The sequence below is a fragment of the Mytilus californianus genome, unplaced genomic scaffold (assembly GCF_021869535.1).
Source record: "Mytilus californianus isolate M0D057914Y unplaced genomic scaffold, xbMytCali1.0.p SCAF_60, whole genome shotgun sequence".
Lineage (NCBI taxonomy): Eukaryota > Metazoa > Mollusca > Bivalvia > Mytilida > Mytilidae > Mytilus > Mytilus californianus.
The window spans coordinates 560,235-586,658 of NW_026262713.1; the positions used below are offsets into that span (position 1 = coordinate 560,235).

General features: G+C 32.9%; 1 protein-coding gene and 2 long non-coding RNA genes across 3 annotated transcripts in view; 2 read left to right on the top strand and 1 right to left on the bottom strand.

The window, feature by feature from the left end:
- The first annotated feature begins 684 nt into the window (after window positions 1-684).
- Window positions 685-12,691, top strand: LOC127707261 (uncharacterized). Its single transcript, XR_007984737.1, has 4 exons — window positions 685-813; window positions 4,079-4,222; window positions 4,762-4,920; window positions 12,542-12,691. It is a non-coding gene; the product is annotated as an uncharacterized LOC127707261 (long non-coding RNA).
- LOC127707259 (uncharacterized) lies at window positions 5,374-6,447 on the bottom strand. Its single transcript, XR_007984735.1, has 2 exons — window positions 6,188-6,447; window positions 5,374-5,860 (listed from the first exon to the last, which is right to left on the bottom strand). It is a non-coding gene; the product is annotated as an uncharacterized LOC127707259 (long non-coding RNA).
- A 7,592-nt stretch (window positions 12,692-20,283) lies between the features above and the next one.
- Window positions 20,284-26,424, top strand: part of LOC127707256 (tyrosine-protein phosphatase 10D-like) — a 74,808-nt gene continuing 68,667 nt past the window's right edge. Inside the window, exon 1 of the mRNA XM_052211802.1 lies at window positions 20,284-20,418. The gene's annotated coding sequence lies outside the window, so the exon portion shown is untranslated. The remainder of the gene's footprint in view (window positions 20,419-26,424) is intronic.

Genomic DNA, 26,424 nt, shown 5'->3' on the forward strand with positions numbered 1-26,424 from the left:
TATAGTTTTCTATAGTCGTTGACTCTCCTCTGGTGGAAGAACAAAGGATTTAGTGATCAAGACTTATAATAACCCCACGCAACAAAGTTGCATAGGGTATAATGTTTTGTCCCTTCCTTCTGTGCATCCGCCAGTCCTGTTCTTGTCATCGCAACTCCTCTGAAACCACACAAAATAATTTAATGAAACTTTGTAGAAAATAAGAACATACTAGGTAGATGTGCATATCAACAGAAAATTATGTTTCAATGATTCAATTTTTTTCTAGGAGTTATATGCCCTTTTAACATAACATTTTAAATATACTGTTGCAACAGTTTGTCATTGCAAATCTTTTGAAACCATGTACACAACAGAATTTTATGAAACTTTGTAGTTAATTTTTCTTTACAATTTCCCTTTGAATATTTTATCACTTCTTGTAGTTTTTTAAATGATATAAGTATGTTCATTTAAGTTGCATATTGAGTTGTAGACTGATCATGTATGATTTTCTTTTTGGTTCCTTTCTGTTCATAGCCATAATAAAAAGTGTTATGAATTTTGTTCGTAAGCGTGAGATTCAGATGGTACAGACTTATTAGATACCTAATGTAGTACATCAGGATGGGATCTGTGACTATTATTCTGCATTGTATAAGAATATTTTCTTTATAGAATTACAGTCAGGAGCTACATGTACTGAGACCAGTCAGTCAACAGAATGTGTACCTAATGCTGTATGTTATAATGGAGGATCAGGAGCCAAGTGTACCTGTAATACTGGTTACTATGATGATAATTTTGGTGCAACTGGTGGACAATGTGTGGCAGGTTTGTTATCAAATTAATGAACAATACAGAAATGATATATAAATCATTAAATACTGATTTCTGTTAATGTTGTTTGTCTAAATATTCTTCTAGTGGCTATGAACAACTCATTTATTTGATATTTTTGCACTTTTTCTTTTTATTCATTTTATTATTATGAACAGAATTTGTCACATGGAGTTTTGCAAAAAGGTTTTGTGTGTCTTCACCACCACACTTAGACATTCTGAAGTGCCTGTCACGATAGACATATTATAAAATAACCTTTTGTATGCCATGCCTACTATAGTATTTACGCATTATAGTTAATTTAAAGTCAGTCCATCTATCCATCTGTCCTATCAAAACACATCACTTAGAAACGGGTTGACAGAAAACTTGTACTATACCTTTTTTTTTTGACCATTTATCAGCAGTAATGGGACCTTGAAAATTTTTTAGGACATCTATATGTGAATAATTAATGCAATGCCTATGAAACCCTTTTACAAAAAGCTTTCATACTTGCCTAGGATTGTTTGCCATCATTTAAAGATGACCATATTGTACTGCCATTCTGATTGGACCATTTTCAGATGAGTTATGGGACTTTGTACATTTTTTTTTTGTATTGAAAAATGAAAGCTTTTGAACGCAACTCCTCTGACCCATTTGACAGAAAACTTTCATAGTTGGCAGGATTCTTTGCCACCTTATATATGTAATTGTACCATCATTCTGATTTTAGTATTTTTGTGTTTGACAAGTTATGGACTATTGTTCCACAATGACAACTTGTCAAAGCACTTGCAGAATTTAATTTACTTTAAAGTTCTTGTCCTGATATTACTAATAAGAAAGTAGTCTTTTTGAAAATTGACTATCCTGCCATACAAAATTAAATTTAATGATTCCTAGAATAAAATAGAAAGTTGCAGAAAAAATATATAAGAAGACACTAGTTCTATAAAAAACACAAGTCTTAGGACTGACTATATAGCTATAACATAAATATCTAAAAGTAGGAAATAAAACAGCATCTATGTTCTGTGACAGTAAGGTTTGAAGGTAAAGAGTATAATGAACCAGCCAACCAACCAATATAATGTATATTATGATAGGTTACACAAATGTAACACTTGAATCTATGATAATATTTTTTTGTATATAAAAGAGTTGGGAATCATATATATACAATGAGTAACCAGGCTATTAATAGCATAAATACATAATGATGTATGTAAGGTATTAAAGTGGCATCAGCTGTCTAATTCATCTTAACTGATTTGACTCAAATTCTCATATTTGATTTATAACATACTAAAACGTATATCCAAATTACAAAAAGTCTAAAATAAACAATTAACAATGCATGGACTCGATAATATGTATCAACATGTTGTATGTATTTTTGTCTAGACGTCATCTAATTAACCAACGAGATTACCTCCAAAGACTGCGGATGGCAGATATAAAAAAAAAATATAAATATAAACAGATAGCGTCCACGTGCTATTCGATTTTTGTCGAGCCTGCGACTTTTGTCACAAAAGCAACATAGCGATCCTACATTCCGTCGTTGTCGTCAACAGCGTCCACAAATATTCACTCTGTGGCTAAAGTTTTTGAATTTTTAATAGCTTTCTTAAACTATCCTGGATTTCTACCAAGCTTGGACAGAAGCTTGTTTATGATCATAAGATAGTATCCAGAAGTAAATTTAAAAAAAAAAAACCTGTTTATCCATATTTTACTCATAAATGGACTTAGTTTTTCTGCCAGTTAACATTACATTCACTCTGTGGTTAAAGTTTTTCAAGTTTTAATAACTTTCTTAAACTATCCTGGATTTGTACCATAATTAGACAGAAGCTTGTTTATGATCATAAGATAGTATTCAAAAGTAAATTTTGTTAAAAAAAAAATCCTGTTTGTCCGTATTTTACTTATAAATGGACTTAGTTTTTCTGCTAGTTAACATTACATTCATTCTTTGCATGGTTAAAGTTTTCAAAATTTTAATAACTTTCTTAAACTATCCTGGATTTGTACCAAACTTGGACAGAAGCTTGTTTATGATCAAAAGATAGCTAGTATCTAGAAGGAAATTTTATAAAAAAAAAATTCCTGTTTTTCCGTATATTACTTATAAATGGAGTTTTTCTTCAAGTTAACATTACATACAGTTTGCAGTTAAAGTTTTTAAAACATTTATTAGATTCATAAACCATCCTGGATTCTTTCCAAACTTGAACAGAAGCTTCTTACATTCAAAAGTATCTAGAGAAAAATTTTTAATAATTATTTCCCCATTTTTGTTGAGCCTGCGACTAACAGCAAAAGTAGGCGAGACACGGTTTCCATGGAACCCTTACGAATTTTTCCTGGTCTGTTTGATTTCATATTGTAGGTTAAAAAGTATGTTTATCGTCCTTTTTACCTGTGTAAGAATGATTTTTTTGTGGATCTAATCAGTCAACCAAATGATTCACCCTTGTATCTCTTTCAATGTTGACATTCTTTTCCTTTTAATAGCTGAAAACATGCGTAACCAATCTCCAGCTAAGGGGTTAAATTGAAGGTCACATGAATATGGATTCACTTGCAAGTTAATAAATCATCAGAGATGTTTCTTATCTTATTATACCCCACGCAAATTTTGCATCGGGTATAATGTTTTTGACCCGTCTGTCCGTCTGTCTGTCCATCAGTCCGTCAGTCCTGTTCCTGTCATCGCAACTCCTCTGAAACCACACAACAGAATTTCATGAAACTTTGTAGATAATAAGGACATACTATGTAGACGTGCATATCCACAAAGAATTATTATCAATAGACTTTTCTAGGAGTTAATCTCCTTTAAACTTAAAATTTCGGCTTAGATATACTTCTGCAACAGTTTGTCATCTTAACTCATCTGAAACCACACAAGAGAATTTTCTTAATCTTTGTAGATAATAAGGACATAATATGTAGATGTGCATATCGACAGGAAATTATTATCATTTGACTTCTGGAGGAGTTATGAGTCTTTGAACTTAGGATTCTAGTGAGATTTTGTTTGCCTACTGACAATGTGGGGGCGTGGGGTATGTGAGCATGCTCACAAAGGTTCTTTAATTTTGACAAAATTGAACCAAATTGGCTGCTAAAAGAGAATTATTATTTCACTATATCACTTTCATTGTTGATTGAACAAAAAAAATCATATTTTAATTTTTTTTTATATCTCATAGCTAATGCCTCTTTAATTTTCAATTCTAAAATCTATTATTGTATTTTGTAGTGCTACAGTCAGGAGTGACATGTACCAGGGAAAATGATGCAACAGAATGTGTACCTAATGCTGTATGTAAGAGTGGAGCTTGTACCTGTAATACTGGTTACTATGATGATAATTTTGGTGGCAATGGTGGACAATGTGTGGCAGGTAAAATTGCTATTTTACACATTTGATTGCAAGTATAAATACAAGTTCTGTCAAAGATGTTCTGTTGTTGTTGTCGATCATGTTTATATCACTAATACTTAATCTGTCATTTTTATACGCCAGTTTACGGGACGTATTATGTATACCATTGTCCGTCCGTCCATCTGTCATTCGTCAACATTTCGGACAATAACTCCAAAACTCTTTAAACAATTTGCATGAAACTTTAGTGAATTGTTTATATCTATTGATCTAAGCTCCCTTTTGATTTTTATAAATTTAAGAGCTCACATTTCCGAGTTATGGGGTTGTATTCATAAAAAAAGGGGGGTTTTCCTGTTTTCGGACAATAACTCAAAACTGCTTTGAGCAGTTTTCATGAAACTTTGGTGAATTGTTTATATCTATTGACTTAAACTCCCTTTCGATTTTCTTATAAATTTCGGATATGACATTGAGGAGTTATATAACTTTATCTGTGAATTGCCAAAATCAACAGGCTTTATGTTCACTTCAAAACCATAACTTTTTAATTGCAGAATTACAGTCAGGGGTAGACTGTTTGAAAGCAAACCTGCCAACAGAGTGTATACCTAATGCTGTATGTCAAAGTAATGGTAGCACAGGACTCCAGTGCACTTGTAACAGTGGATATTATGATAGTAACTTTGGCAATATAGGTGGATCTTGTGTACAAGGTGAATATTTATGGAGTATTATTCTTTAGCAGTTCCATACATTTACAATTTTAAGGGGAAAACTCAAATGTAAAAAAGATTATTAATATATTTGACATACTGTATAGACGTTTGCCTTTTGATGAAGACTTCTTTGGAGGTTTTGTGGTGCTGCTTTGTTGCTGTCTCATTCACATATACCCCACAACTGCATTTATTCATGTTAAAGCTGAAATTAGTAATCCTTAGCGCTTAGAAATATTATTAGTATACTGTATTACATGGAATAATTATAAAAGATATAATCATACTTGCCAACCTCTGACAATGAGAAATCATGTCATGACATGACATGACATGTCAAAAAGCGTGTGAAAACGCGCGACGAAGATGCAGACTTTTTTTATATGAACAATGTTCATAATTTCACAATACATGATTATACAAATTTGTTAATATATAATAAAAACAATATTCTAGAGTAAACTTTTATTGTATTCAACAGTGGTCTGTTTTGCTGCTTTTAAAGCAACACTCTAGGCTTAGGCACATATTCAAAACAACTGCCAGTTTGATTACATTTACTTGATAACAAGGCACACAATATATCATTGTCGAGTTCTGATGAGACAGAATTCAGTGTAGATTTCTTTATAATTGAAAATGTTCTCTCACAGTCAGAATTGATATTTGGCTGTACTTAAATAGCTTGATCAAGCTTTGAAAGAGTGTCATAACGTTTTTTTGCCATCTAAAATGTCATCTGTTATCTTTGTCATTGCTCCCAACGAACTATATAATTATGTTGCTATTCAGCCTATTGTCTCTGAGACTGAGGCTATTGTCTGGTCAAAACTGGGTAGTTCATCAGAAGACAGCTGGTACTATGAGAACTGATCCAACAGTTCCGTGATATTTCCATCCCCTTTGGCCTGTGGGAATCTGTTGGCTAGATTTGAAACTGAAAAAGAAAAGTATTTTATTATTTGATTACCATTAAGCACGTTAAATGCTTAATCAAATCGCTACATTGTAGTTCTCTCACATGTATTGTTATGATTGCAACATAGGGTGCACAATGCGTTACCGTCTCTCGATAATTTAAACTTGAACTCCCAAATATAATTTGTAAATATTGAAATTTATCTTGGTACGTACACATCGTTTTTGCTTAGCAATCGGCTCGGTACAGGTCCTGAAAGCGAACTATTTCTGTCGACATTTTCCCTAAGTGAATTTGAAAGAAAGAAAGTCACAAAATCGTAAAAACTAATCACAAACTACTTACCTTAAGGGCTTTTGCTGTTCGTCCATATAGAAAAATAAACAATGGCGACGATATTACTTCATAATTTTCGGTATTTTTTGTCTTATAATGAAAAAACCCGAGAATCGCGATATCACTAACGACCAAAAAATCTAAACAACGAAAAAGCGTGTAATTGCGTGTAAAGTGGCGAAACGCGTGTACACGCCATGTGACAAAATCCTCGCGTGTAAACCGTTGAAAAAGCGTGTATTACACGCGAATATCATGTCAGTTGGTAACTATGGATATAATAAACTCAAGGCATATAAAAAATATCCACATATTCCAGAAACTTTTGGGAAGAATTTCTCCAAACAAAAATACTGAAAATTTAGAAATTAATGCATGCATTTATTGTTGCGAATCACTGATTACTGGTATAAAATATGTGAGATCTAAATTAATGCGATTTCAAAAATTTTGAGAAGGAAAATCACTGATGAAATTTTGAATGCAAGATTTATTATTGTGAGCCTGAAATTGTCAAATTAATGAAAATACCGCAATAATTTATGAATTTATAGTAACAAATGTATTCACAAATTGTCCTCATGGTAATGATAAAGAGTACCTGTTGGTAATCTGGATAATAGTACTCTGATGATGCACACTTCGATTGATACTCTGTCAATTTAACAGTTTACATCAGACAGGGGTTAAAAAATTTTGTTACAGCTAACTAGCCCAGGACTTATTGGTAGCTGGATTTTACTAGTCCTGGTGGAAAAACTTCTAGCACAGCAAAACAGACCTGTTAGCCCAAGACTTTTAATCAGTTTGATCAGGAAAATAACGGCAATATTCAAAAACATCGTCTCCAGATTGAATATCATCAGCAACATCCAACCTTGGTATGGGAATCTCTCTATCCACAATAGAAAAATGCTATTTTCATCTCTCCCTGGTAGTTTGTGGCATTTTTACTTTTAGTGATATATCAGCCTCATCTCACCCTTCATCTAAAGTTCTTAGTTTCAAAACTTATGATGTTCATGGGGTGCCCCTACTGAAATATTTAGCAATACTTTGTTGATGGTTATGTGCTGTCTGCCATTACAGGTCATATCGATGAATGCATCATACCCCCAGTACCTTCAATTGAAAGTCTCTGTATGAGCAATATTAATAAACATATCCCCAGTAATGAGGAATCTATACTGAAAGAATGTGAATTGCCATGGATACATGTACCAGTCCACCAAGTTAAACGATGCGGTGGAAAAAGAAATACCTGGTGTCAGAATATTTTTATAATAGTTATGCCCTTTGGAAACATTGATCATATTGAAAATTGCATCATTAGCCCTCTCATTTGTATAATTCTTGCCAGAGTTTTATGAAACTTATATCATAAGTTTATATCAGCAAGGTCTTTCACACTTTTGAAAATAAGTGCTGATCAAATATTTTTAACAAGTAATGCCACTTGGAAATATTAATTATAACGGAAATTGCATTGTATTTGCTCTGAAGACTTCATTTCTTCAAGATATTTATAAAAAAAAGTTTTAAAGTAAAAAAAGTGTATTTTTTAAGTTATTGCCTTTGTACCTTGAATAGATAAAATATGCAGCATGGGGGACATTGGAACTCTGTTCTTTTATTCATTCTATTTTTCAAACATGTGCTGTGGATTCATTTATCTTCGTGGGTACCAATTTTCGTGGATTAAGGAAAACTTACATGTTCGTGGTTTTGATGAATTCTGCTTACAATCCTATAGAAAATTTGCTTTTTGTTGAACATTTAATTTTGTGGTTCACCTTTACCCACAAAATCCATGAAAATTGGTATCCAACGAATAATAATGAAACCCCAGTACAATATCAGTTCAAATTTCTGGATCCTTGATGAAGTAATAATTGAATCCAAATGGCTAAAATAAAAAAAGTGAGGAAGGGGTTTTCCAATTTCTATTTTGGCATATTGGATAACAAGTTTTAATTGTCTTAAGGCGTAAATGTTCTAGCCCTGTGCGTTGGGCTAGTGGATTTTTAAACCCCTGATCAAAACGTCAAATTTATATCAAAAGTCTCAAGTTTGATATTATTTTTATGTCAATCATTGTAATGATGCCCAAATGATTACCATGATTGCCTTTTTATACGACAGCAAAAAAAATTTGCGGTCTTATATTGGTATGACATTGGCGTCGTCGTCGTTGTCCAAAGACACATTGGTTTTCGCACTCTAACTTTAGTTTAAGTGAATGGATCTCTATGAAATTTTACCATGAGGTTCAATACCACAAAAGGAAGGTTGAGATTGATTTTGGGGGTTATGGTACCAACAGTTAAGGAATTAAGGGCCAAAAATAAGCATTTTTCTAGTTTCCAGACAATAACTTGTGTTCAAGTGTATGGATCTCTCTGAAATTGTACTGCAAGGTACCATACCACAAAGGGAAGGCTGGGATTGATTTTGGGGGTAATTGCCTCAAAATTTTAGGAATTAGGGGCCAAAAAGGGGCCAAAAATAAGCATTTTTGTAGTTTCAGGACAATAACTTGTGTGTAAGTGTATGGATCTTTATGAAATTGTACTACAAGGTTCCATATCACAAAGTGAAAGCTGGGTTTGAATTTGGGGGTAATTGCCCTAAATGTTTAGGATTTTGGGGCATAAAAGGGCCAAAAAACAAGCATTTTTCTAGTTTCCAGACAATAACTTGTGTTCAAGTGTATGGATCTCTCTGAAATTGTACTGCAAGGTACCATACAACAAAGGGAAGGCTGGGATTGAGTTTTGGGGTGATGAATCATAAGGGGGTTCAAAACATTTGGGGGGGGGGGATTTTTTTCCCTTTTTTTTCCTTTCAAATTTTTCATTTTAAATTGGTTATTTCTGATTTATATATAAAAGCAAATAATAATGATATGGTTTGAATAGGTAAATTAAAAATTTTTAAGTTCTTAGACCACATTCATTCTGTGTCAGAAACCTATGCTGTGTCAAATATTTAATCACAATCCAAATTCAGTGCTGTATCAAGCTTAAATGTTGTGTTCATACTTGCCCCAACTGTTCAGGGTTTGACCTCTGCGGTCGTATCAAGCTGCGCCCAGCGAAGCATTTTATTGTTACTAAGTCTAAAGGGATTAAAATTGGGATAAAAAAAATGTTCGACTTGCTCAAATATTTTTTGTAAGCCCTGCATATTGTCCTATTTCGGGACCTGCAAGACCCAGGGATGCTGATAGATGTATCTCACTATAGCCTTCACCCCTAAAGTTCTTTGGTCTGGGAGAAACTGTGATGGGTAAAGAAAAAAATCAAAAAATCAGGATTTTCACAACTTTTCCCAATTTTGGCTTCACCTGGACTCTCAACTGGAAGTAATCCTTGCTTAAACAGAATTTGATGATAAACATGCATGATCAGTAGTTATGTTCCCACTGGTTCCCACTGTTATTTTGGTAATTCTAAACATCTGCAATGCTTGGGCTAGACACCGACAGGAAGCCCACCCCACCAGAAATGCCAATTTTCTCTATTAATTTTCAAAATTTGTATTTTGGCTTAAACTGCACTTAAAATCTGAGGAACATGCCAATAAATAGCCTTTAAAGTTGAGAAAACTTGTTGAATAAAATACAATGACCTTTTGTTGCCCTTTGGTCTCTGCTGGAGAGTTGCCTCATTGGCAATCATACCACATCTTCCTATTTTTATATTTACAGAATACATAATTAGTCATATTAACTGTATGTATATTGTTCATTCATCAATTCATTTTACTACCCATTCATTCATATTTACATAGTCTGTGACATATGACAATGGACCTTGCATGTATAAATGCACTAATTGCATGGGAACAGTGTGCGTTACAAGCTGTAAATATTATAATTTTAATTCGAGAACTATTCATATTACACTCTTCAATGAATCATTCCTGTAGACAGTTGGTGAAATCATTTCCCAAACATTTATGTTTCAGGTACAGTACAAATATTATTATATTTTCTAATGTGAACTTCCATTTAGGTTTGAATGAAGTATGAATATGTTTCTTATATATATGTAGGACTCTAAAGTGTGATGGGGACACTAAAATACGATGGTCACGCTAAATTGCAATGGTTTGGTATGCTAAAGTGTGATGGTCTGTGCTGTTCAATAGAACACGCTGAAGTCAGATGCCTCAATATGCTAAAGTGCATTTTTCTGCAAAAGTGTATTTGTTCATGAAAGTAAGGAAGTTAGCAACTTTAAACAGCATTAATTCTGACATTACAAGCCATTTGTGCAAACAAAAACGGACATGCCTGAAAACCAGAATATTTGTCCAGGGTTTTTATTAGACAATAAAAAGAAAAAAGAAAAAAAAAACAAATGATCCCCATCCGGAACATTTTTGTTGGTGCTGGTAGAGGATAAATTGTATTTACAAAAGGGCCTCAAAACAAACAGTGTAAAATAATTCAAATGAGAAAACTAACGGCCTGATTTATATACAAAACAATAAACAAATAAACAAATATGAATACAGTAACAAACGACTACCACTGAATTACAGGCTCCTTGCTTGAAACAGGTACATAAAGTATATATAATAGCTACTGCAATGAAACTATTTCACTTTTTTAATAACTATCCTACATTAAAAAAAAATAAGAAGATGTAGTATAATTGTCAATGAGATAAATGAAATATCCACCCAACACCAAATGTTGTTGATGTTTGCAACTAATAACCGTACAGCCTGCAACATGAAGTTTTGGCCCATGCCGCATAGGAAGTTATATAGGGCCACAGAATGACCAGTGTAAAACAATTCAAAAGAGAAAGACAACGGCTTGATTTATAAACAAAACAGTAAACGAAAAACTATAAAAAACATTGCCTGAACACCTTTTCCATTACACCCTAGCACTTTAGCGTGCTATAATATCACACTTTAGCAAGATATACCATCGCACATGAGTGTGTTATACCATCGAACTTTAGCCAACAATACCATGTCACTTTAGCGTGTCATATAATCACACTTAAAAAAACAAACAGCCATTGGACTTTTAGTGTTTTCAACCATAGCACTTTAGCGTAGACCATCACACTTTGAGTCCTACATATATAATATATTAGATTGGTATTTAATGATTTATATTTGTAGTCAAGAAATTGTTGGTCTCTTATAAACACTTCTATTTTCACCCTGTGAGTTTACTTTCAACATATTGTACATTTTAAATTGAAACAGAATAAAAAGAGATTTTGGTTTATATTAGGGATGTCAACGAGTACTCGAGTATTCGTGTATCGCTCGGTAGTACTGAGTATCGAATTCCAAAATTGATACTCGACTAATCGGTTTCCTGTTAGTATGTTGTTGCCTTCTGAAAGATTTTTTTTAAGAGCGCCTCCTAGGAAATCAAATATTAATCAAAATTCAAATACGTCTTGAATGTTTGCGTTTAATTGTCATTTAAAATTCCCTCGAACAGAGGTAAGCTATTAACAAGAGCACCTTTCCAAGGCTTCACTTTTAGCCAATCGTGTCTTAGTCATTCCACCACCTCTGTACTGTAAGCGCAAATATTTTCATCCGGACTGTTAGTTACAAAAAAAGTGAAGACACTCGTCCCAGAAAATGTTGACAAGATATTATTTCTGAATAAGAACAAACTCGTTGCACCCTGTGTTGACCCCTAATCAGCACCCATTTGTTGATCATTTAATGTGTTTCTTTAAGATTCTCAAATACTGTTTTTTTTGAGTAATTTTTTTTCTATAGATGTTTATGAATTAGATTATTGCCAGTTTACATAATTAGTACATGCAGTAAAGGAGCTATCAATTATGGTATAAAATTCCTGTGACTTATTTAGTCCTAGGTAATAATGTTGAGGGTTTTAATCCATAAGATAACGACCCACAATACGTAGTAAAATTGTTTAAATTTTGTGTTTCCATTTTGTAGAGCTAGTACTCGAGTATCGCTCGGTAAATCCAACAAGTACTTGATTAGTAAATCTTCACTGAGTTGACATCCCTAGTTTATATCAATGATATATACAACAATCGAATGACACAGAAAAATTTAAGACATTTAAAGGTCACCATATAAGTTTTTAGCAATAGACAGTATGTCAGCAAAAATTAAGGAACTATAAAAGAACTTTTTAAGTTGATCATATATGTCCTTGTTTTTTAAAAGAATTTTAAAAGTGCAATTTCTTTTAGTTAATGGCTGAATAAATCTCTTGAGACATGCCGTGCTGTGAAGTTTTGTAAGTTGAAATGATTAAAAAACCTCAGCAACTCTAAGAATACAGCCTTCCTGTTTATATTATTTCATCAAATCAAATAAATATATGATTTTGTATTTTAGAGCTACAGTCAGGAGTGACATGTACTCAGAATAATCAACCAACAGAATGTGTACTTAATGCTGTGTGTGAGAGTGAAGGATCAGAACTGAAGTGTACCTGTTCCAGTGATTATTATGACAGTAATGGTAACAATAATGGTGGCACATGTAGCCCAAGTAAGTCATGATGTCATTACTTCATTACATTTGCAGTTTTATTAGTACTTCCAATTTGGAATTTAATTTTAATGATTAAACTCTGCAACCATATATGTGTGCTCAATTATAAAACATGTATTAATTTTATTTTGCATATAAATGTTTGCTTTGTATTTAAGTACATTAGAATAAAGTTTACATGAGCTTATTGTCCCCTGGCCATCAGGTTGCGGGGGACATAAAATACTGTTGATATATGAAAAATTGCATTGTAAGCCCTCTGATGTGTACAATTTTGCCAGATTTTTATCAAATTTATATCAAAAGTTTATATACCCAATGTCTCTGAAAGGTAAAAAAATAGTGCTGATCAAATATTTTTAGAGGAGTTATGCCCCTTGAAAATATTAATTATATTGGAAATTGCATTGTATTTTCTCTGAAGCCTTAGTTTTATATCTAAGATATTTGTCAAAAAATTTTTTTTATTTATTGCCCTAGGATAGATAAAATATGTGCAATGCAGGAGACATTGGAAATCTGTTCTTTTATACTATGTTCCAATTCCACAACTTATGGGAACCTTGATGAAAGTTTTGCATCCATGTTAATTTCAGGTACTATACATGCACAATGTTCAATCTTACTGAAGGATTAACTGCAATGTTAGGCTCTTTTTAAGAATCAAATAATTATCTTTGCAAGATCAAGATTAAATAGTCTTGGAGGCAGTTTTGCCTACTATTTTTGTCTGATGCCAATTGCAATGATTCAGGTTAATGTCTAAGGGTGTGGCTGTACATGGTTTTCAACAAACATTTTTGTTAGTAAAAAAGTTATATCCATTATGAAGTACTGTATTTCATATATCTAAATATTTTGAGAAAAACAAAGACTAAAAGTCAAATGTGTTAGTTTATATGTTAGGGGTTGTTTTAAGTCAATTTAAAAAGGGGGAGGGTTGAGATCTCAAACATTTTGTTTAACCCAACTCATATCCATGTTTCTGTCCATAATCATCAATGGTCATCTTTTATCATATGTTTTTGTTATTTTGAGAATAATGTGGTAATTTACAGATCTTCGATTGTTGTCAATTTATTCACAACTTTCGTAGAATAGGGAATATTTAGAGCTTGGTAAATTGTATAAACACTTGTCTATTGTTGAAGACTTTTTTGTTGCCCTCTAGATATATTTTGGTTATTTTTTATGGATTGGTTTTTATACGACCGCAAACAAATTTTGAGGTCGTATATTGGTATGGCGTCGTCGTCGTCCTTCTTCGTCCTCGTTGGCGTCCGAAGACACATTGGTTTTCGCACTCTTACTTTAGTTTAAGTGAATGGATCTCTATGAAATTTTACCATAAGGTTCAATACCACAAAAGGAAGGTTGGGATTGATTTTGGGGGTTATGGTACCAACAGTTAAGGAATTAAGGGCCAAAAATAAGCATTTTTGTAACTTCCAGACATAACTTGTGTGTTAGTGTATGGATCTCTCTGACATTGTACCACAAGGTTTCATATCACAAAGGGAATGCTTGGATTGATTTTGGGGTAATTGCCCCCAAATTTTAGGAATTAAGGGCCAGAAAGGGGCCAAAAATAAGCATTTTTATACGCCCGTAAAATTTTTGACGGGACGTATTATGGTATACAAATGTCCGGCATCCGTCCGTCTGTCTGTCTGTCCAGCATAAACATGTGGCACCGTAACTTGAGAATGACTTATCCAAATTTCATGAAACTTAATATAGTTGTTTCTTATGATGGTCAAACGATCTGTATACTTTTTGGTGAAAATAAGATTAAAACCTTTTAAGTTACAGGACTTAGTAACTAAAACAGGTGTGTGTTTTTTTTCACATGTCGCGCCGTATCTCAAAAACGATTTAAGATTATTGCTTAAAATTTTACACACTTCTTAGTTATATTAATCTAAAGATCTGTATACTCTTTGGTTTTGATTCAAAATTTTATTTTAGAGATATTGAGTTTTTTGTAAAAAAAAAGGGGGGTTTTCGCATGTCACACTGTATGTCAGAAACTATTTATGCTTATTGCATAAAAATTCACACACAAGACGACGGGCTTATCATGCGCTCATGGCGCAGCTGTTTATTCTAAAATCATGACAATAACTTGTGTTCAAGTGTATGGATCTTTATGAAATTTAACTACAAGGTTCCAAATCACAAAGGGAAAGCTGGAATTGAGTTTGGCGTAATTGCCCAAAACGTTTAGGAATAAGGGGCCAAAAAGGGGCCAAAAATAAGCATTTTTCTAGTTTCCAGACAATAACTTGTGTTCAAGTGTATGGATCTTTATGAAATTGTACTGCAAGGTACCATACCACAAAGGGAAGGCTTGGATTGATTTTGGGGGTAATTGCCTCAACATTTTAGGAATCAGGGGCCATAAAAGGGCAAAAAAACAAGCATTTTTGTAGTTTCAGGACAATAACTTGTGTGTAAGTGTATGGATCTTTATGAAATTGTACTACAAGGTTCCATATCACAAAGGGAAAGCTGGTTTTGAGTTTGGGGGTAATTGCCCTAAACGTTTAGGAATTTGGGGCCAAAAAGGGGCAAAAACAAGCATTTTTCTAATTTCCAGACAATAACTTGTGTTCAAGTGTATGGATCTCTCTGAAATTGTACTGCAAGGTACCATACCACAAAGGGAAGGCTGGGATTGAGTTTGGGGGTGATGAATCAGAAGGGGGTTCAAAAAATTTGGGAGGGGATTTTTTTTTCCTTTTTTTTCTTTAAAATTTTCCATTTTAAATTGGTTATTTCTGATTTTTATATAAATGCAAATAATAATGATATGGTTTGAATAGGTAAATTGAAAAATTTTAAGTTCTTAGACCACATTTATTCTGTGTCAGAAACCTATGCTGTGTCAAATATTTAATTACAATCCAAATTCAGTGCTGTATCAAGCTTGAATGTTGTGTCCATACTTGCCCCAACTGTTCAGGGTTCGACCTCTGCGGTCGTATCAAGCTGCGCCCCAGCGGAGCATTTTATTAGTCTTATTAATGTATATAACAATTACTGGTTTTCAAACTAGAGTTCCTTGAGCGATCCTTTTTATCCTTGAATCTGTTTATGATATGAATATTGTGTTTTTCCAGAGATACTTGTTGATCAAGGATGTACTAATAATGGACTATCAGACCAGTGCAAAGATTCCAAATCACAATGTACTAATCCATCTGGTGTTTACAAATGTGCTTGTATAACTCAATATTATAATAATGCAGGGATCTGTACTCAGCGTAAGTAGCTAAGTTAAACTTATTATACCATTTGCAATTTTTATTAGCTCACCTAGCCTAAAATGCCCTGTGAGCATTTGCCATCACTTACCTCCGTTGTCTGTTGTCTATGTGTCAGTCATTCGTTGCAAACTTTTAAAAATATCTTCTCTGGAATTACTGGGCCAAATGTAACCAAACTTTACCTGGATGTTCCTTAGGGTAAATACTTTTGAAATTTTATCTAGGGATTTGATCCATCATTGAACATGGCTGCTGTTGCTAAAAATAGAAAGTAAGGGTAAAATGCAGTGTTTAGCTTATATCTAAAAAAAACTAAAGCTGTTAGATTAAATCTGACATGCCTGAAAATGATCAGCAAGTCAAGGTGTATCATCTGTGGAATTTTCAGAAAATTGGAAAAATCATTTAGGAGTTATTTCCCCTGAAATTTCAGTTTTTTTATTAAATGTCAAAGTTTGTAGCTTATATGACATTGGTACAATTATTCAGTAGGTCAAGGTCTATCTCCTGCCAAATTTAATGAAAAATCATACAACCCACTCTGGAGTTATTGCTCCTGAAATGTCATTGTTTTTTTAATATTTCACTGTTTTTATACGACCGCAAAAAAATTTTGCGATCGTATATTGGTATGACGTTGGCGTCGTCGTCGTCTTCGTCGTCGTCGTCTGAAGACACATTGGTTTTCGCACTCTAACTTTAGTTTAAGTGAATGGATCTCTATGAAATTTTACCATAAGGTTCAATACCACAAAAGGAAGGTTGGGATTGATTTTGGGGGTTATGGTACCAACAGTTAAGGAATTAGGGGCCAAAAATAAGCATTTTTGTAACTTCCAGACATAACTTGTGTGTTAGTGTATGGATCTCTCTGACATTGTACCACAAGGTTCCATATCACAAAGGGAATGCTGGGATTGATTTTGGGGGTAATTACCTCAAAATTTTAGGAATTAGGGGCCAAAAAAGGGGCTAAAAAAAAGCTTTTTTATATGGACAAATACTTTAGTACAAAACATAATTTAAAGCAGTCTAAGGGAGATAAATCAAATACATCATTTGAATTACCTCCCTTACACTGCTTTTAAATTATGTATAAAGTAATGGTTAATGAACAATTAAGACAATTTAAAATAGTGTAAGGGAGGTAATCCACATACAATGTTTTGATTACTTCCCTTACACTGCTTTTAAATTATGTTTAAAGAAATGTATATTTATAAAGGAAGACCAGTAAAAATATCTGCAAATGTTGCATCTTTTTTTTTTACAAAAAAATCCATATGAAATATTTGACACCATATTTTAAATTCTATTATAAAATAGATTAAGTTAGCACTATGGTAAATTTAAATGGGTAATTATTTTAAAAAATCTTTTTTATGGGGGGTAAAAAGAAATTGTGGGGGGTCAATTTTTTCTCATTTCAGATTTCAGAAATTAAGGTAGATAGGGTGTCTTCCTCCATCTTGGATTTTGAAATACCAGAAAACAATCGGTCTAGATCTATAATAAAAGGTGCAAATTTTGAGAGTAGTAGGTAATTCATGTGTAAGAATTTTCATTTCAATATAGAAAATGACATATTTTATCATATTTATGGTTGTATTTTACAAAAAAACAGAACACTTTTGTTTGATTCTATATTTTCCAACTTTGCCACATAAGGGGAGGCAACTCAAATGTAAGGGCAGATAATTCACATAAAGTTACTTTTACAATAGAATGTGTTAGGAATTTACCTATTTTATTATGTAGCAAGAAAACGGGTCCGGTGACCCCATTTTTTCTTTTTCTTATCTGAAAGCATACTATTAGAGCTATCTTCTCATATTTTATCTCAAAATTCTATGGTGTAGTTTTCATTTTATGGCAGAAAATTGGGTTTTCCATGCATAATCTATACAAAATCTGTCAATTTTGCACAACCTGTAGCGTGAAATAAGGCCCGTGACCCATTCTTTTTATTATTTTTTTTAAAAAAGCATGATATAAACTACATTTTGGCAAATTATTAAAAAATTCTGTGGATTATAATTTAGACACCCCATCTACCTTAAAAAGAATTATTCTTCAAATATTTTTTTTTTTTCAAATTTCAAATATTGAAAAATTTCAAGAAGTAATCTTTAATTGCACAGTATGGCGCATTAGATTTGTAAAATCTTTGACCACATTTTTTTATTTGTTATGCCAAATCTGACCGTGTATTTAGATTTTTTATTTTGGGTCCAGTTTTCAAATTGGTCTACATTAAGGTCCAAAGGGTCCAAAATTAAACTTAGTTTGATTTTAACAAAAAATGAATATATGGGGTTCTTTGATATGCTGAATCTAAACATGTATATCGATTTTTGATTTCGGGCCCAGTTTTCAAGTTGGTCCAAATTGGGTTCCAAAAGAAACCTTTGTTTGATTTCAACAAAAATTGAATATATTGGGTTCTTTGATATGCTGAATCTAACCGTGTATTTAGATTTTTTATTTGTGGGCCCCACTATCAATTTGGTTCATATTGAGGTCAAAAGGGTCCAAAATTAAACTTTGTTTTATTTCATCAAAAATTGAATTATTGGGGTTCTTTGATATGCCAAATCTAACCGTGTATTTAGATTTTTAATTTTGGGTCAAGTTTTTAAATTGGTCTACAGTAAGGTCCAAACGGTCCTAAATAAAACTTAGTTTGATTTTAACAAAAATTGAATATATGGGGTTCTTTGATATGCTGAATCTAAACATGTATTTAGATTTTTGATTTCGGGCCCAGTTTTCAAGTTGGTCTAAATTGGGGTCCAAAATTAAACATTGTTTGATTTCAACAAAAATTGAATATATGGGGTTCTTTGATATGCTGAATCTAACCATGTATTTAGATTTTTTATTTGTGGGCCCCGCTATCAAATTGGTTCATATTGAGGTCAAAAGGGTCCAAAATTAAACTTTGTTTTATTTCATCAAAAATTGAATTATTGGGGTTCTTTGATATGCCAAATCTAACCCTGTATTTAGAGTATTAATTTTGGGTCCAGTTTTCAAATTGGTCTACATTAAGGTCCAAAGGGTCCAAAATTAAACTTAGTTTGATTTTAACAAAAATTGAATATATGGGGTTCTTTGACATGCTGAATCTAAACATGTATTTAGATTTTTGATTTTGGGCCCAGTTTTCAAGTTGGTCTAAATTGGGTTCCAAAATTAAACTTTGTTTGATTTCAACAAAAATTGAATATATGGGGTTCTTTGATATGCTGAATCTAACCATGTATTTAGATTTTTTATTTGTGGGCCCCGCTATCAAATTGGTTCATATTGAGGTCAAAAGGGTCCAAAATTACACTTTGTTTTATTTCATCAAAAATTGAATTATTGGGGTTCTTTGATATGCCAAATCTAACCGTGTATTTAGATTTTTAATTTTGGGCCCCGTTATCAAATTGGTCCACATTGAGGTCAGAAGGGTCCAAAATTAAACTTTGTTTTATTTCATCAAAAATTGAATTCTTTGGATTCTTTGATATGCTGAATCTAACCATGTATTTAGATTTTGAATATTGGACCATAATAGGTAAATTAAAAACATTTAAGTTCTTAGACCACATTCATTCTGTGTCAGAAAACTATGCTGTGTCAAATATTTAATCACAATCCAAATTCAGAGCTGTATCAAGCTTGAATGTTGTGTCCATACTTGCCCCAACTGTTCAGGGTTCGACCTCTGCGGTCGTATCAAGCTGCGCCCTGCGGAGCATTTTATTGGTTATTATCTCTAAAACTATATATACACAAAGAGAGAAATTTTAAGCAGTCCAATATGTCTTAAATTATAAGATCTACAGATAAGACAACTTGGCAGAAATCGCTAGATGACACCTATAGAGTCATATTGCATTTAAATGATGATATTTAGCATTATGTTGCAAAGTTAAAAGATAAATGTCAAATTCCCATTATTTTTGCAAGGTATGCAATTCAGGGTCTAAGAACCCTCTTCTTCAGCATGTGCCGTAACAGTGGTATATGCACCCCAACCAGACTATTTCTGAAAGGATTAGAGGATTTTGAGGCTATTTTTTTATCATTGTCAGTTCCAAAGTAAAACTAATTTTACATTAAAGGTTTTCCTTAAATTAAATGGAGATTGACCCTTTTTTCATTGTTAAAAAAAATAACTTAAGAAAGACAAATTATGATACAAATTATGATTTGAACTGTTTTGAAAATTGACTTTTCTTATTAAACTTGGTGAAAGACTTTTTGGGGCATATACCAGTTACTGATTTAATTTTTAATATCTTACTTTTTATATAGAGACAGCTGTAGGAGTTACATGTGATCCCTTTCGAACAGGTGAATGCCTAGATACTTTCTCGAAATGTGTGTCAGCTGATGTTGGATATAAGTGCCTTTGCAATGTTGGATATTATGATTTAAGTGGAACATGCACAAAACGTGAGTTCAAAATTTAAACATAACCAATAGATTTGTTAACTGCATTTTTGTATAATTGTGTAATTATGTATGCAGGATATTGTATTTGGTTAATTATACTGTTAACAAACTTATTTTCACTGAAGTATTTCTTCCCTTTTAAGCTCACCAGGGCCCAAAGGGCCCCATGTGAGCTTATGCCATCACTTGGCGTCCGTCGTCGTCGTCTGTCGTCGTAAACTATTTAAAAAATCTTCTCCTTTGAAACTACTAGGCCAAATACCTTCAAACTTTAACTGAATGTTCCTTAGGGTATCTAGTTTATAAATTGTATCCAAAGTTTTGATCCATCGACAAACATGGCCGCCATGGCTAAAAATAGAACATAGGGGTCAAATGCAGTTTTTTGCTTATATCTCAAAAACTAAAGCTTTTAGAGCAAATCTGACATGGGGTAAAATTGTTCAATTGGTCAAGATCTATCAGCCCTGACATTTTCAGACGAATCGAACAACTCATTGTTGGGTTGCTGCCACTAAATTGGTAGTTTTAAGGAAATTTTGCAGTTTTTTGTTATTATCTTGAATATTATTATAGATAGATATAAACTGTAAACAGCAATAATGTTCAGCAAAGTAAGATCTACAAAAAAGTTTATATGACCAAAATTGTCAATTGACCCCTTAAGGAGTTATTGCCCTTTAAAGACAATTTTACACAATTTGTTCATCAAGTTTGCTAACATTTAAAAATCTTCTCCTCTGAAACTACTGGGCCAAATACCTTCAAACTTCATCTAAATGTTCCTTAGGATATCTAGTTTATGAATTGTATCCGAAGTTTTAATCCATTGACAAACATGGCCGCCATGGCTAAAAATAGAACATAGGATGCAAATGCAGTTTTTTGCTTATATCTCAAAAACTAAAGCTTTTAGAGCAAATCTGACATGGGTAAAATTGTTCAATTGGTCAAGATCTATCAGCCCTGAAATTTTCAGACAAATCGAACAACCCATTGTTGGGTTGCTGCCACTAAATTGGTAGTTTTGAGGAAATTTTGCAGTTTTTATACGATCGCAAAAAATTTTTGCGTTCGTATATTGGTATGACGTTGGCGTCGTCGTCGTCGTCTGGCGTCGTCCGGCGTCGTCCGAAGACACATTGGTTTTCGCACTCTAACTTTAGTTTAAGTGAATGGATCTCTATGAAATTTTACCATAAGGTTCAATACCACAAAAGGAAGGTTGGGATTGATTTTGGGGGTTATGGTACCAACAATTAAGGAATAAGGGGCCAAAAAGGGGCCAAAAATAAGCATTTTTGTAACTTCCAGACATAACTTGTGTGTTAGTGTATGGATCTCTCTGACATTGTACCACAAGGTTCCATATCACACAGGGAATGCTGGGATTTATTTTGGGGGTAATTGCCTCAAGATATTAGGAATTAGGGGCCAAAAAAGGGGCAAAAAACAAGCATTTTTTTAGTTTCATGACAATAACTTGTGTGTAAGTGTATGGATCTTTCTGAAATTGTACTACAAGGTTCCATATCACAAAGGAAAAGCTGGAATTGAGTTTGGGGGTAATTGCCCAAAACGTTTAGGAATAAGGGGCCAAAAAGGGGCCAAAAATAAGCATTTTTCTAGTTTCCAGACAATAACTTGTGTTCAAGTGTATGGATCTCTCTGAAATTGTACCACAAGGTTCCATATCACACAGGGAATGCTGGGATTAATTTTGGGGGTAATTGCCTCAAAATATTAGGAATTAGGGGCCCAAAAAGGGGCAAAAAACAAGCATTTTTCTAGTTTCAAGATAATAACTTGTGTTCAAGTGTATGGATCTCTCTGAAATTGTACTACAATGTTCCATATTACAAAGGGAAGGCTGGGATTGAGTTTGGGGGTGATGAATCATAAGGGGGTTCAAAAAATTTGGGGGGGGGGGGGGGGTTTCCTTTTTTTTCTTTTTTTCCTTTTTTTTTTCTTTTAAAATTTTCCATTTTAAGTTGGTTATTTCTGTTTTATATTTAAAAGCAAATAATAATGATATGGTAGGAGGTACACACCAAACAGGATGTGTAGATTATTATAAAATAAATATTGTGCAATAGCAAGAAATTTTCAATTGCACAGTATTGCACAATAGCAAGAAATCTTCAATTGCACAGTATTGCGCAATAGCAAGAAATCTTCAATTGCACAGTGTTGTGCAATAGTAAGAAATATCTAATAGCACAATATTGCGCAATAGCAAGAAATTGTCAATTGTACAGTATTGCGCAATAGCAAGAAATATTCAATTGCACAGTATTGTACAAAAGAAGATACTTTGTATAAATTGCTTATTTCTTGACCAATTTCAATGGGGTTTTATTCTTGAATTCTTTGGGTTCTTTAATATGCTGATTCTAACCGTGTATTAAGTTTTTGGATTTTGGGCCCCGTTTTTAAATTGGTCCACATTGAGGTCCAAAGGGTCCAAAATTAAACTTTGTTTGATTTCATCAAAAATTTAATTATTGGGGTTCTTTGATATGCTGAATCTAACCGTGTATTTAGATTCTTAAATTTTGGTTCCGTTTTCAAATTGGTCTACATTAAGGTCCAAAGGGTCCAAAATTAAACTTAGTTTGATTTTAACAAAAATTGAATTCTTAGGGTTCTTTGATATGCTGAATCTAAACATGTATTTAGATTTTTGATTATGGGCCCAGTTTTCAAGTTGGTCCAAATCGGGGTCCAAAATTAAACTTTGTTTGATTTCAACAAAAATTGAATATATGGGGTTCTTTGATATGCTGAATCTAACCATGTATTTAGATTTTTGATTTTTGGGCCCCGTTATCAACTTTGTCCACATTGAGGTCAAAAGGGTCCAAAATTAAACTTTGTTTGATTTCATCAAAAATTGAATTATTGGGGTTCTTTGATATGCCGAATCTAACCGTGTATTTAGATTCTTAATTTTTGGTTCCGTTTTCAAATTGGTCTACATTAAGGTCCAAAGGGTCCAAAATTAAACTTAGTTTGATTTTAACAAAAATTGAATTCTTAGGGTTCTTTGATATGCTGAATCTAAACATGTATTTAGATTTTTGATTATGGGCCCAGTTTTCAAGTTGGTCCAAATCGGGGTCCAAAATTAAACTTTGTTTGATTTCAACAAAAATTGAATATATGGGGTTCTTTGATATGCTGAGTCTAACCATGTATTTAGATTTTTGATTTTTGGGCCCCGTTATCAACTTTGTCCACATTGAGGTCAAAAGGGTCCAAAATTAAACTTTGTTTGATTTCATCAAAAATTGAATTCTTGGGGTTCTTTGATATGCTGAATCTAACCATGTATTTAGATTTTGGATATTGGACCATAATAGGTGAATGTCCAATTTAAAATTTTTAAGTTCTTAGACCACATTCAATCTGTGTTAGAAACCTATGCTGTGTCAAATATTTAATCACAATCCAAATCCAAAGCTGTATCAAGCTTGAATGTTGTGTCCATACTTCCCCCAACTGTTCAGGGTTCGACCTCTGCGGTCGTATCAAGCTGCGCCCTGCGGAGCATTTTATTATTTATAAAATTATTTAATTGAAAGTAATTCAGAATTTCGATGTTACAACAAAATACTCACCTGTCTATTTTAAAATTAAGCTTTACGCAAATTTATAAAAGATATACATGTATATAACGGCGATTCAGGTATTTTGCCACCATATTCCTCCCCAAATAATTAAGGTTTTTATCATTCATACGAAATGTTGTTCACACCTGCAACGGTGAACCATGTTGGCTAAAATTCACTGAGTGAAGATCAAAAGAATAGAATTACAGAATGCTCATCTTTTAATTGCCTTGAATTTAACCACGCATTCAACAGGTAGTCACTAAGTGTCTCAGTATAATACACATTGTATTTACACAGTACTAGTGGGAAATGTTTGCTAGACTGAAGTAAAAGCCTTCAGGTGAGAATACCAACATGCATTTGTAAAACAATATCAGTTATATATGTTTGTTCAAAATATCCGTCGGAAAAAAAATTCATAAAAATATATTCTATTGTATGATTTACTTTTATTACTATCATGACTATAATCGTATCAGAAATCCTTTAAATATAAATCGTACATTTTAATTTTGAAAGTTGCACGGCTGATTACTTTACTTTCTTAATTATTAGTTGGTTAATAGCTACGCTAAAAGTCGTCGATCCGCTTTAAATCGCGTTATTAGATGATTAACAAACAAGACTTACAATGAGATTTATTCACTCCCAGCATGCAAAAAGACTTAAGTCATATAAGTCAGGAAGTTGGAATAAATTAAATTATTAATCCCAATTTTCTTCTTTATTAGTGTTCATATCCAGATAAAACTTGGTAAATATGTTTTTTTATGGTATTATGAACATAATAAGATGAAAAGTAAAAAATCGCGAATTTTCCCTTTAAGTCTGGATTTTTAGTATCAAATTTCATATTGTCATCTTAAAAAGTCAAGCTGATTAAAATACTACAACCGGAAACTATGTGACAATGATTTGATTTAGTAGTGTCAACCCTGTATAGTGAAGAAGTTTTGGTGTGATTATGACCTGTGTATAATAATATAGCAAATACCAAATATACTGTTTGGTGGTGCGTCTGACAGATGCGGAATGTACAGATTATGTAATAGGTAACAGTTGACATATACTATTGGTATCAGAATTGGATTCTACCCAGAACTTGTTAATTATTGGAAATATTTATTATGTGGAAAACAAAAGGGCCTGGAATGGTGTAATTTTATGGATACGATTGCTGTCAGGCAATCTGTAGTCTTTTACCATTGACTCCTTTCAAAGATCTTACAAGGCTCTCACGTCAACCGTTTTGTGCTTTACATTAGGAACAACTCAGATTCTTAAGATTGTCCTGTTATAAAAAGTAAAAACAAACAAAGAGATTGGATTTAAACAACATTCTGTTAATTTTCTTCTCATAATCCTCATGTTTTGATATCTCCCTTTTTTATTTACATTTATTTTTCAATACGGAAAATCAGAATTGAGCAGTATTTATATTTAGGGTTTTATCCCAAGAGAAAATAAATCTGGGATCCCACTGGAATTCCGATGGGATTCCAATTGGGATCCCACCTAATTCCACTGGGATAAAATTTCGGGATTCCCGCAAAAGAAGCGGGATCCCGATGTATATCCCGGTGGAAATATACTGGGATCCCACTGGGATATTGTGGGATTTTGATTGGAATATACTGGGATTCCCGGAAAAAAATCGGGATCCTGAAATAAATCCCAGTGGAAATATACTGGGATATTGTGGGATTTTGATTGGAATATACTGGGATTCCCGCAAAAAAAGCGGGATCCCAAAATAAATCCCAGCAGGATATACATGCACCAATTCCAATTACACGTACTAGACACCACTGGGATTCCTGGGTTATTTATGCAAAAGGATACATGTAAAGTTCTCCTCCTTTCTGTAAATAAATTTGCTGTCTGTACTTCCAACAAGTATTGCTGAGTAAAGGTAACTGGAATCTGCATGCAATCTGTTTATACTATCAAAATTGGCAGCTCCATTTAATCAAATCATTAAATCCCCTAAAAGTATAAAAAAAATCCACAAAGAATCATTTGTTCAAGACGTTTTGAAGCAAAAAATTCAATAGAAATATTATTGCATGTTTATACAGTAGATTGGAAGCCATTTGGAATCAAATTAATTACCCTCCCCCTTTTTTATCCCCTGAAGATAAAAATAACTAGCGACTTATTATTTTCACCAAATAACCATTCACACAACTCAATTAAATTTTTACATACCTACCAGTTATGCCTGTTATGTGACAACAAGATTATTCATTGTTTTTATATATATGTTAAAATAAATTTATATATTTTCAGTTTATGCTTTCAGACTTTCTGGTGTTGATTTGCTCAAATAAAAACCATAAAAATCATAGTTCCTATATAAATTATATTTATAATCATTATATACACATATACA